This window comes from Pelodiscus sinensis, chromosome 30, assembly GCF_052426305.1.
Source record: "Pelodiscus sinensis isolate ZL-2025 chromosome 30, ASM5242630v1, whole genome shotgun sequence".
NCBI lineage: Eukaryota > Metazoa > Chordata > Testudines > Trionychidae > Pelodiscus > Pelodiscus sinensis.
The window spans coordinates 4,587,562-4,601,374 of record NC_143081.1 but is presented as its reverse complement, the minus strand read 5'-3'; the positions used below and the strand labels follow the sequence as shown (position 1 = coordinate 4,601,374).

The 13,813-nt window shown below is 49.6% G+C and overlaps 1 pseudogene and 1 gene segment (V, D, J or C); one reads left to right on the top strand and one right to left on the bottom strand.

Moving 5' to 3' along the window:
* LOC102458305 (immunoglobulin heavy constant gamma 2-like) overlaps window positions 1-13,813 on the top strand; it is a 209,142-nt gene that overhangs the window by 173,158 nt on the left and 22,171 nt on the right.
* On the bottom strand, window positions 5,302-12,284 carry LOC102457809 (immunoglobulin heavy constant mu-like; annotated as a pseudogene).

The following is a 13,813-nucleotide window of genomic DNA, read 5'->3' as shown; positions in this document are numbered from 1 at the left end:
ACATAACAGTGTGGACGCAAAGGTCAGTGTAGATGCAGTAATGCCTTCTATCGACAGAACTCTGTCGATAAAAGGCGTTATTCCTTGTAGAATGAGGTTTACATACATTGACAAAACTGCTGAGTTTTGTCGACGTTATGTTAACATAACTCAAAGGCAGTATGGACGCAGGTATAGTTTTGTCAACAAAAGTCCACTTTTGTCGACAAAACCCTGTAGTCTAGACACACCCTCAGAGATGGATGGCTGAGGGCAGGGCTCAAGCAAAGCACAGAGCTGGCACCTGGGGTTGAAAGATAACCAACTTCAGGGTGAAAACAGGAGATGCAGGTGGAGTTCCACGCAATGTAGGAGAGTAGGGGAATGGGTGAGCGGGAGACAGAGGGTGTGTCTAGACTACAGGGTTTTGTCGACAAAAGTGGACTTTTGTCGACAAAACTATACTTGCGTCCACACTGCCTTTGAGTTATGTCGACATAACGTCGACAAAACTCAGCAGTTTTGTCGACGTATGTAAACCTCATTCTACGAGGAATGACGCATTTTGTTGACAGAGTTCTGTCAATAGAAGCCATTATTGCATCTACACTGTCCTTTGTGTCCACACTGTTATGTCGACAAAGCGGCTTGTTTGTCGACAGAACTGGCTGTAGTCTAGACGCTCTATGTCGACATAAGTTTTGTCAATAGATTCTGTCAACAAAACTTATGTCGATGTAAGCCTGTAGTCTAGACATACCCAGAGAGAAAGACACAGAGAGAGAGAGCTACTCTGGTACAGATGGGCACACAGGTCATGTGGCATGACACAGGATTCTATTCACCTGGGCTCTCCTGGTTGTACACACAGATAGACAGCCAACACAGGGAGACACAAACATGCACCCCCACCTATCCATGCACCTGTTCTTCAAACACCTCTAGGGAAGGGGGCTTTCTAGTTTGGGGACGGGGGCACTAGAAAACATCATTCCCAGCTAGAGAACACAAGTGGCTTTCTTCAGAATAGCAACCGTGTTCAACATTCTGACATCCCACTCCTGGGGCAACTACAGGTTGCTCTTGGTGATGCTGACCCTGTATGATCAGCTCCAGAGATGAATGAAGTGTGTCCCAGGTCTTTAGGTGCATTGGGATGAGGGTTGTGGAGGCACCTGCAAGAAACCATTATGGTCTTTGGGGGCCTTCCTGACCATGGCAACATCCCGGTACCTCACTCACTCCTATGGATTTAACTCCTCGGGGATCTTAAGCCAGATTTTGCAGACAGAAAAACTAAGGCACATTGAAATTAACACCTGCCAATTTTCACTGTCTGGTTACATGGCTGTGGCCACATGGGATGAGTGAGGTTCTGTGTCCATTTCGTCTCCATGGGCTGTGGTGGATGAATGGAGGGAAAGAAAGTTTGTGTGGGTGGCAGGGATGGATGTGTCTAAAGATGGACAGATAGAGGCATTGATGGATAAATGAATGGATGGGTGTAACTAGAGAGAGATGGATGGAGACGTGCTTCTCTGGATGATTGGATGGATGGAGGTGGATGGAGAGGAGCAATGGAGGCACGGATGGATGGATGGATGGGCAGAAGGATGGAGGATGAATGAAGGTTTGGATGGACTGATGGATGTATCTAGGGATGGATTGTTGGATGGATTGCTACCATGGATGGATAAATGTATCTGGAGATACAAGGGTAGGACATCATAAATAGATAGATGGAAGCATCCAAAGATGGATTGATGGATCAGTATATGGTTTGTGGGACAGGGATAATTGGAAGGGGTGAGAGGGGATAGATAGATAGATAGATAGATAGATAGATAGATAGATAGATAGATAGATAGATAGATAGATAGATAGATAGATAGATAGATAGATAGATACTTTGCATGTAGGGTTGCTGGTCATGAACAGATGTTTGTATCTAGAGATGGCTAAATAGGTGGATGGAGATGTCAAGGAGCAGATTGTTGCATGTATAAATGGATGGTTGGGATTATGGATGTAGAGATGGATGGATGGTTACGTAGATGGATGGCTTATTGTTATCAATGAATGGAGGTTTAATTTTGTATGGAAATGTGCACAGATTCTGGTCATGGGTGCATGGACAGAGAGATGGGTGGTGGGATAGATGTAGAGAAGCAGGGATGGATTTTCCTTTGTCACGGATAAAGAAAAGCACCAGCAGGAGTGGATGGATATGTCTAGAGATGGAAGGAGGGTGGCAGAGAGAGACAGTGTCTAGGGATGGATGGATTCTTCGTGGTCAGAGTTGGATGGATGTACCCAGAGATCAGGATGTGAATGCATGTATGGGTTCATTTAGGATGGTTAGAGGGATGGTGGAGGTGTCTAGGGATATACTGCTACATCGGAGGGTTATTCGTGATCATGCTGTATGGAAGTATCTAAAGAGGTAGATGGAAGGATGAGGGTATCTGGGAAGGGATTGGTAAATGCATAGATAGTTGATGGTCACGGATGAATGGGTGGTGAGTGATGATGGATGGGAGGATGGATGGATGGATCTAGGAATGTATTGATGGGTTGATGGATGATTTGTCATCATACATGGGTAGATGTATCTATAGATGGAAGTGTAGAGAGGTATAGCTGGAAAGATGGAGGTAAGTAAGATGGATGGATTTATGGATGGATAGCTGGCTTGTTTTCATGGATGAATGGATGAAGGATTGTGGGAGGGATTTATTTCAAGATGGATGGATGATTTGTGCAGTGGATGGATATTTTCTGATCAAAGATGGATGGGTGGATTAGAAATTCATGGGTGCAGGCATGGATGGAGGAAGGTGTCTTGGGATTCACATATGAATGGATCGGTGGGTGTTTTGTGGTCATAGATGGAGGCATGTATCTAAAGAAGTTTAGGTGCACAGGCGTAGATGGATACATGGCTGGATGGGTTGTGGTCATCGAAATATGGAGGGCTAAATGGGGATGGATAGATGAAGGGATGGTTTGTAGGGATGGATGGATGTGTCTAGAGAGGGAAAGAAGGAGGCAGAAAGGTGTTATGTCTTTCAATGGATGGATGGATGGTTTGTGGGGATGGATGGATGGATGGAGAGGTGAGGATAGATGGATCTGTCTAGAGAAGGAAGGGAAGAGGCAGAGAGTTATATGTAGGGACAGATGGATGGATGGCTCATGGGGATGGATGGGTGGTTTATGGTCAGGGTTAGAAGAATGTTCCCAGAGACAGATGAGCGGAGAGATGGAACGATGGGTGGAGACAGGGAGACACAGATTGCTGTTGGATGCAACATCTGATCTTTCTCTCTTGCAGAGGCTGACTCGGAGGTGACGTGTCTTTCTCTCCTCCCAAAAGAGATGATACTGTCTGGCGAGTTTTGCACTGAGGACGACGACGAGGAGCTCAACAGCCTCTGGAGCACCATCTCGGTCTTCATCACCCTCTTCCTCTTGAGCGTGTGCTACAGTGCCACGGTGACCCTGTTCAAGGTGAGAAAGGGTGAAGGTGGCAGCGACGGGAGGAGCCAGGTTAGCACAGTTGGGTGCATCACGGAAGGGAAGGAAAAAAGGGAGGGACGAAGGAGAAAGAAGAATAGTTGCATGCGACAGTCTGAATGAATGAGACACAGACATAGAAACCAGACAGAATGACTCACAGAAAGACAGAGCAGACCCTTACCCCCTGCCCTGACCCCCTCTCACCTCTGGTCTCTCTATCCTTCCTCTTTGCAGGTGAAGTGGTTTTTTGCCAGCATGGTGCAGATGAAGCAGGCGAGAGGCCCCCAGTACACAAACGTGTTCCAGCGCGTGGTGTAGGGCCGCTGCTCCCTTTCTCTGTCATCTCCATCCTGCCTCCCACAGAGACTTCTGCAGCTTGGTGCCCTGGTAGATCCCTCCAGTGTGGGGTGGGAGTGATTCACCTCCTGTGGCCTCCTCCCCTTCAGCTGCTGGGCACCCTGCCCTGCCGTGAGCTGGGCTGTGACCAGTCACCTTGTGTTATGCAGGGAGCCAGTGCCCCGAGCAAGGAACCAACCCACATCCCACGTCCATCTTGCACCCAGCAGTCCCCTGCTTTTCGACGGGGTGGGAACCAGCATCCCCTAGAGAAGAAAGTGCTCACATCCTGGTCCCTACCCACCTGACCCCGCCAGCCCCTTGACCTCTTCCATGGTCAGAGCCAGTGCCCCCTAGAGGAGAAAATGTCCATGTCTCAAAATCTGCCCGCCCAACCCAGCCAACCCCTTGTACTTTCCCTTGATCAGAACCAGCGCCCCCTAGAGGAGAATGTGCACATGTCCTGGTCCCTTCCCGCCCAACCCTGCCAGACCCTTGTTCTCTCCCTGGCTCAGAGCCAGCACATTGTAGAAGAGAGCTTCCCCTTGCCCCTTTTCCCCACCGCCACCCCACAGCAACCCATCTCCCACGCTGGAGCAGGGCTGCAGCCAGGGCTCTGTCTGTTGTGCTTTGTGTTGTATATTGAGCTCCTCACTGGGATTTCTCTGTGATGTGTTTTAGACTTTCCTTGTTTGCACTGAGTAATAATAAATAAATAGAGGTACAACTCAGGCTCTGTTTCTTCTCAGCCCCCACCCCGACTTGAAAGGACCCTGAGACCCATCGGAAAGCTGTACTATGTTGGTAGGGGGTACCTCCAGGTGGGGTCAATAGGGTACTCCCCTACCCATGAGTAGGAAACAGGGGGCCTAGCGACAAATCCAGAAATCTGGGGCGTCATCCCTCAACCTTGCATAGTATGGATGAAGAAAGAAAGAAAGAAAGAAAGAAAGAAAGAAAGAAAGAAAGAAAGAAAGAAAGAAAGAAAGAAAGAAAGAAAGAAAGAAAAGTAGAGAGGCTGATATGGGTAAGTATAGAGATGGATGAGGGTGTGTGGAGATGTATGAGCAGGTGGGTAGATGTGGGAATGTGTCTGAGAATAGATGGATGGATGAAAGGATGGGTCTCCGGATGATGGATGGATACTGTTGAAGAATGAACGGAGAGAAATAATGCATAAGGAGAATGGCTACAAAGAAGAAAGGGTTGAAGTTTGGATCCTACGTATTGTGGGGGGAAGGATGGGCGGATAAAACAGGAGACACCGAGTCAATCAATGCTGGGTGACACCCCTTCATCCAAATATCCAGGATGTTTCATTTTTATTCAGCCATATTCCACAAACAGCCATTCTCCATGCGCCAGAGCTCCCATGGTTTTACCCCCAGTGTACAAGGAATGCGAGACCCCATGAGGCCCCCAGAGCCATCTCCGATACACCCTCAGTAGCCCATAGGGCTCTGATCCTCAGTGGCAAGTGACATCGTTGTTGGACAAGACCACAAAGACATTGATGGCGATAGGTTTACTGGAGGTTTTGTCAACGTTCCGTTGGGTGAAGCTCTTGGGAGCTCTTGGGAAGCTTTTTCATGCCCCACCATGCAAAAATAGGTGTCCCCTTTCTGCCATTCAGACACCTGGATTATGAGCTTGCTGTAGATGAAGTAGCTCTCCTCCTTCCCAGCCTCTCGCATGGGGCTAATGTTGGTGTAGGCTTCCTGTGGAATGGGCCGGTCCTTCCGGGTCTATATGACCAAGATGTCTCTCATCCAAAAGTGAAAGACCAGGCAAGTGATGGTGGCTCATTCCTGGAGAGCCAGTGCATGAGGAGGGGAGACATAGACAGAAGTGGCCCAGAAAGAGACCTCTGCCACAAGAAAACAAGAGTTAATGGTGGGTAAGGAACCCAAGCATGCTGCCTGCCTCTATCCCATGTGCCCCACCTCTACCCTGTAGAGCCGTGAATATAATGCAACGGCTCTGTCCCTACTAACCCCCGAGACCTAAATTAATCGCATGAAGAGAGGCTGGAATCAGGGGCCAAGGCTCCAAGTCTTGCTGATTTAATCAGCTACGTCCCACTCCCCTTGCAAAGCCAGAAAAAGGACCCAAGAGTCCTGACTTCCTGGGTACGTCTAGACTACCGCGTTTTGTCGACGGAAGTTTTGTCGACAGATACTGTTGACAAAACTTCCGTCGACAAAGAGCGTCCAGACACATTGAGTTCGGTCGACAAAGCAAGCTGCTTTGTCGACAGAACTCCGTAGTCTGGACGCAATGTTACAGGCAATAACACCTTCTGTCGACAGAGTTCTGTCGACAGAAGGTGTTACGCCTCGTAAAATGAGGTATACCAGCGTCGACAAAACTGCCGAGTTTTGTCGACGTTATGTCGACAGAACTCTGCGGTAGTGTAGACGCTGGTATAGTTTTGTCGACAAAAGTCCACTTTTGTCGACAAAACTAGGTAGTCTATACACACCCCCTATGTCCTGCAACCATTTCATCCTACCCACACATTTCTGACCTGTGCCTGGATCAGGGCTAGCACCCCCTAGAGTCACACAGTCCCATGGAGAATTCACCACACTCTGAGTCAGCCCAGTGCCCCCACAGTGGGACGAGATTAGACCTGGTTCCCCCTCTAGGGCTTACCACGACTTTTGTAGATAGTCTTGGCCTCTGTCGATGGCATCTCTTGGTACTTTGCAGTGCAGGTGAAATTCTCAGTGGTCTACGATTCCTTTACATTCACCCTCAGGATGCTGACTGCACTGTACATTTGGATGCTACACCAGCTCCCTGGAGTCCATCATCAATGGGTCTCCATTTGTCCTGCTCCAGAAGATCTCCAGGCTGCTGGGGGTCTCCATGCCGCTCACCACATAAGTGATGGTGGCATTCTGTGCTATGTAGAGATCCTCCAAGTATGGCAGAAAGAGGAAGACCTTTGGAGGGGGTTTATTACAGTTGCTGCCACCTGGTTGGGGTGGGAGGCAACATTGAGGGCTGGGCAGAGTGAATATTCACCAGGCACCCGGGGGAAATTGAAAGCCTTTCTCTCAGGGCTTCAAATCCTGGGGGATGTTTGGAGAACGGGCTGAGGTCACTGAGGTGGCAAGTAGAGTTTGGAGCTCCCAGATGGAAAGGAGCGAACCTTCCTCTTTCAGGGCATCAGAAAAACTGACTGAGGATGTCCTACCCACCTAAGGGCTGGGATTCCTGGGCCCTATAGTGGTTCGTTAGCTCTTTGCCAACTCATGAGCCAATTGGAACAGCTGCAGGTTTATTTACAGAATGCCCCCTTGTGGACAACACGGCAATGGACAGAGTTTCCCTCTTTCTTCTGCTCAGGGGCCTTCCGGAATGACATTTGTGAACTCCACGGACATCCCCAACTCAGTGTGTGGCTCCTCGTTTCTCAGAGAGGGCAGGTGGGACTCAGCGAGCCAATGCCCATCACCAGAGCCTAGACCGTCCTCCTCTTAACATTAGACCCCATCCCACACCCAGAGCTTTGGAGGGAACTCATTTCCCCTAAGCCTCTACTCCGTGCACAGGCAAAAGGGTTGCGTACAGTCCACCCCTTTGGATCACCAATGGCCCTTCGGGCATGAGCTCCCCAACTGTCACTACAAGCCAACGGGGGATGGAAGAGCTTGAATCCTTTCTGAAAGCCAAGTAGAATCACAACCCTGGCCTGCAGGAACAATCTTCTCTAGTGAATGTTGCATGACGCACACGCTGGATGCTGCTCGTTCAAATCATTGGCCATGTGGCTGCTGGTGAAGATGAGATCCCAGATTCGTGTGGACCCTCTCTTGGGGCCCAGGGGTTGTTTGGGGAAGGGGCTAAGGTCACTGGGGTGGGAAGCAGAATTTGGAGCTCCCAGATCTTCTTCTTCTAGGGCATCAGAAAAACTGACTGAGGATGTCCTACCCGTCTAGGAGCTTGGATTCCTGGGTCCCATAGTGGTTCGTTAGCTCTCTGCCAACTCATGAGCACATTGCAACAGCTCTGGCTCCACTGTAAGAATGCTCCCTTGTGGACAACACAGCAGTGGACGGAGCTGGCCTGTTTGCTCCACTCAGGGGCCTTCCAGAGTGAAATTCATGGACTCCACAGACATCCCCTACTCAGTGCAGTGCTCCCCATTTCTCAGCAAGGGCAGGTGGGTCTCAGAGGGCAAATGCCCATACCCAGAACCTCGACCATCCTTCTTTTAACACTGCACCCCATGCCACACCCAAAGCTCTTAAGGGAACTCATCTCCCCTAAGCCTCTACTCTCTGCACAGGCAAAAGGGCCACTTACATTTCACCCCCCTTGACCACCAATGGCCCTTAGGGCAGGAGCCCCCCAACTCTCACTACAAGCCAATGAAGGATGGGAGACCTTGAATCCCTTTGGAAATTGCAGCAGGGAAACCCAAAGAATCGCCCATAGAATTGCAACCCTGGCCTCCAGGAACAATCTCCTCTAGTGTACATTGCATGAAGCATGAGCATGATGTCACTCATTCAGATCATTGGCCATGTGGCAGCTGATGGAGATGAGATACCAAATCCATATGGACCCCCAGATCCCATGATGGGGCAAAGGATGGATTTGAGGGGTTTCTCTCCTTAGCTTCCCTGCATCCGTCAGCTTCTCAATCCCACCGGAATGCAATCCAACCCCGGATCAGCTTCTCCTTTAGAATAAATTGTAATTCACCACCTAAGGTTTCACCGTCTCTAGCATCTGCAGATCCGTGAAGGCACCTGCCCAAGTGCCAGACTCCAATGGGGAGAATGAGATGGACCATGAGGCCAAAATTCTGAACTTCCCTCTACAGGAATCCTTCTGTCATTGAGAAGCATTCCCAGAAAGGAACTATGACGCAGAGGGAAAGCAATGTTTCAGTCAACCCAAGTTCTGCCGTGACATTTCTCCAAGAGCAAGCACATCCACTTAGGTCATGGCCAAATCTCAGTCCAAGGAGATTGCCTGCTGCTTCCTGAAATTCATTCTGGCATTGAAGTCAGTTTTCCCGCACTTCCTTTAGTGGTGATAGGGTGCTGAAGGCTGTGGTAAGATCTCCTCAAGGAATAAGTTGAGATCCCCACTGCTTTGGACATTTCTGACTGGATAATGCCCTTACGGAGCAGATAACCCCACATAACTCAGGTTTCAATGAATCTTGCATTCCTTGTTTTCACCAAAGATGGATTCATAATGGATGTAGAAATCCTTCAGTGAGGCCACCTTCCCCCCGCAACCCAGGACTCTTTTGGACTCAAGCACTTGCTCATGCCATTGACTGAATGAGACAACAAAGCATGGAAACATCCCTAAATTAACCCCTGCCTCTGAGAATCCACTTACTGAAGGACACCTTTTCCACCACTCTCTTGGGCTTCTCCAAGGCTGGGTGATGCACCGTGCAGGTGAAGTCTTCTGTTCTTTCGATTTGATTGACTTTCAGGATGTTGTAGGCCAAGAAGGCACCACTTCCTGCCATGGGGCCATTGTTGTAACTGGCCGTGAGTTCTGGGGAATTGTCCTTCAACCAGGACATGCTGATGTCTTCTGGGTAAAAGCCACTAGCTTCACAGATAAGAGTCAAGGGTACTTTGTTCTCTGAGATGTTTTTGTGTTAAGTTTTTGAGATGGTGAGGGAAGGCTCCTTTTTAGCCATGTTTTCATGAAAAGGAAGAGGGGAAAGGCAAAAATATGGCTTCGGTGCACATCCAAGTTAAGCATCATAGAAAATAGAATTATAGGGCTGGAAGAGATGTCAGGAGGTCATAAAGTCCAGTCCCCTGCCCAAAGCAGGACCAATCCCAGCTAAATCAACCCAGCCAGGGCTTGGTCAAGTTAAGACTTAAAAACCTCTATGGCTGGAGATTCCCCCTGCCCCCGCCTTCCCTAAGGAACCCATCTCAGTGCATCACCACTCTCCTAGTGAAATAGTTTTTCCTAATATCCAACCTAGACCTCCCCCACTGTAACTTAAGGAGTCAGATAAACCACTAACACTCTGTAAAGTGATTAGGGAGAGGAAAAATTCAGGGAAGGGGTGAAGCTACATCACACCAACCCAACCACTAAGCATCATTTTCTGGGAAACTTGAAGGACACGGATCTTCATCCCAAAATCCAACCAAAGGTGCAAGTCTTCACCTTTTTCAGCATTCTGATGTTATTTCTCTGTTCCTCCTTCAAAATGGTTATTGACTTCTTCATTGTAATGAACACCATCTCAGTCTCCTTCCGGAGCATCAATACGCTCCTCACCCTCAAGTGGGTTTTACTGTTACGCAGATGTGCGCCAATGGACAATGACTGGAGTTTGCCTTTCCCTTTGCCATGAAAAGGCTCCTCACCTTTATTGACCGTGGTTACCTCTTGGGTGAGTTCCCCAGAACAGAGCGTGCTCATTTTACAGGTAAATCTGCATTATGTTGGTAGGGGGCACCTCCAGGTACGGTCAGTAGTTTTAGGGTGCTCCCCTGCCTACGAATGGGAGACAGGGGGCCTAGCGACAAACCCAGAAATCTGGATCTTCATCCCTCAGCCCTGCAAGGTTTGGAAAGAAAGAAAGAAAGAAAGAAAGAAAGAAAGAAAGAAAGAAAGAAAGAAAGAAAGAAAGAAAGAAAGAAAGAAAGAAAGAAAGAAAGAAAAGTGGAGAGGCTTTTATGGGCATGTATAGAGATGGACAGATGGTATGAGACAGGAGGGAGGGAAGGAGAGAGGGTTGTATGTGTGGGCGGATAACAGCCAGAACCAGACACCCACGGAAGGCCATGCTGAGACGCAGCTCAGAATTGTAAACTCATTTTATTTTGGCTCCAACACTCGATTCCTGTCTATGTTGCATGTTGAACGTCAGATGGGGTGAGAGAAGCTTTTCCCTCCCCTGAGTCCACTGGGATTAGCGTTCCGTGCACTGTCCACCTACACACCCCCACGCACAAGCAAATCCAATCCCGGCTGGGACTGACAGAGGGATATGGGGCTGGGTACCACTTCCAACACGGCTGCGCCCTGGGGATGCCCAGGGAAGTTCTCTACCCTCCCTGCTTGGGGACAGGCGGGGCTCACGCCATTCCACGGGCCGTTCTCCAGCCTCAGTGCTGCCGTGGGGCTTGGCTCTTCCAGGGGGGCTCATACAAGGCCGGAGGTGAGCAGGGCTTAAAATGGCCGGAGACCATGAAGTGGAAGGAGGAGTCCAGAGCTGGGCACTCATCGCACCTGAAGATACAGAGACCAGAGGGGTTCAGCTGGTGCTGCTGTTGGGGTCATGGGCAGCATCCCACCCTGAGAGAGCAAGGCCAGAATGGACCATGGGACCAGCTGCTTGGCCGGGACCATAGAGTCTCGCCCAGCCAGGCCTGCCCTCCACCAGCACTTCTCCACTGAGGTGGAACCAGACTTGTGGAGACTCCAGACTTGGAAAACCTCCTAGCGGAGAGGACACTGCTCACTGGGCACCACACGAGCATTCTCTGTGGAGCCCGCATGGTCTCAACTGCCTGCTTTGGGACCCAGGTCCAGTGACTGAGCACCGGAGATTGCTGTAAGCCATGTAGTGCCAAGAGGCTCTCACCTTAAGCAGCGTGACGCCGGTGCTGTACACCAGGCTGAGCAGGAACAGAGCGATGAAGGTTACAGGAGTCCAGAGAGGATCCGATTCCCCCTCTCCTCCTTCAGCACAGACCCCTTGGTCCTCCACCAGGCAGAGAGGCACTGGGGAAGGGATAAACAGGGCAATTAGAGAGGCCAGTCCCTTAACTCCTATTTTGGGGCCCTGTGGAATTTGCCCACAAAGCCCTTCCAAGACCTCCCCTGATTTTTAATATGCCAGAGGCAGCATGGTCCTATGAACAGGGCACTAGAATGGGACTTGGGGGTCCTGGGTCTGTCTGTGCCCTCTGTCTCTGACATTGTAGGACCTCATAGAATTCTCTTCCTCTCTCTGTGCCTCAGTTTCCCTCAACACCCTGTGTCTCTTTGGACTTGAAGCTCATCTGTTCATAGACCAGATGTTATGTGTGCACAGCTCCTAGTGCAACTGGGATGCCAAGCACAGAGGAGAGATCTATGTGTGACTATAGCTCACATCCTAATGAGGCCATCCAATGAAAACAACTTTTAAGGGTCTTCCCCCCTTGGTCCCTATTCCAATCTGTTCCTAGAAAAGCTAGGATTGGTGTCCCATTCCCACCTTTGGGCAATATTGGCCTTTGCCCAACATAGATGGGGTTAGACTTTCCAGCTCCAAACCAGGATATTCCTCTATGACTAGGGGATCAGGGACCAGGATAACTATCTGGTCTCACTTCCTGCATCGCCTAGAGCAGAGAAAACCTCCCAGTGATCTCTGAATTCTACCTAGAGATCCCTGCACAGGGGCTGGAAAGGAACTTTCTGTCCTGTGTCCTATGTAGGCTGTGGACCTACCTCATCTCTCATCTGAATCCTAGATCCCTGATATACAATGACCTGTCCTTCCATGAGCTCTACAAGAAGGGGGCAAAATTATGGTGACACCATTAACCACACTCCAAGTTGCCCCTTTTAAGTTTGTTCCCTGCACGGGCACTTTGAGTGCAGAAGGTGGGAGCAGGCAAGAAAGCTTAAATCACTATGCCACCAAAGGCTACTGTATTAAAACTCCCCAAGGTCTCAGCTTTGCTACCACCCAAATGCAAAACCCCCCGGAAAGCCAGAAAGTCATCTTCATCCCATAGTGTAACCTCAACCTCTTTCAACCTATTTCAGGAGAGAACTTGAAAACAAGCTATAATCCCGGAATAGCCGACCTTCAGTTCAGACACATGATGGCTACGTCTACACTGGCATGATTTCCAGAAATGCTTTTAACGGAAAAGTTTTCCGTTAAAAGCATTTTTGGAAAAGAGCGTCTAGATTGGCAGGACGCTTTTCTGCAAAAGCACTTTTGGAAGGGGACGACCCCTTCCAGACATCAGGGGCCCATATCGACAGGACGCTGGAAACAGAAATGATGGCCCCTGACTCATTTCTCACTTGTGGTGACTTTGCAGTGAACTGGAGGCACAAATATCCACTCCTTGAGCCACCTCCGTTATAGTGTCATGGGGTGAAAGTAAAGACCTCTCCCAATTCATTGCGCATGGGGTACCATTTGTTAGGAGCCCAGATTTTGCTGAGCCTGCCTATGTGTCTTCTCTGCAGCAGGAAAGCTGCCTGGGAAAGAGCTTGAAGATCCCACAATAGTGGCCAGAGACCTGCTGCCTACACCTGAGCACCTGGAGTCAGTTACCCACATCAGGGAGCCCAGACAAACCAACATCACATGGACAACAGCCCCAGGAAGGCCAGTAGGATGTGGCCCCTAGAGAGGAAGTGAGTGGTATCTCCCACCCTTGTGAAGTCAGTGTGTTCGATTCCTTGCTGACCCAATGTCAACCCACTCCGCCCCTCAAGCATCCGAGGTCAGAACCTAGGGGAGTCAGGTGGGCCAAGGTCTCTGTGCCCCAGCCTTCACCCCCTCTGGTAACAGGCCCAGACATGGCCATTATTCCACACTGTCCTGCACCTCTGTTGACACTGATCTCTGTTGACCCTAGACTGAAGGGCTACTTTATTGACTCTGTCCACTAGGCCATGCTGCCCTGCACTCATGCCTGTAGTCCCTACAACACACGATCCTGCACCTGACGGCTAAGACATTGATGCTGTCTACCAGACCTCACTACCCTGTGCTTGTGGGCAACCATCTGGTTTTAGATCATTAGGTCACACTGCCATGACTCTAAGGGTGAGTTCTTAGACCCTGGCCATTGGGCCACATCATGGTTTGGCCCCCCAGGAAAAGTCAAGTTGGGTGGACTGTATCTGTAGAGTCAGCACAACCCGGATCCACCCTGAATGAAGATGGTATATGTTTCGTCATTATGGGTGTGTCTAGACTACAGGGTTTTGTCAACAAAAGTGGACTTTTGTCGACAAA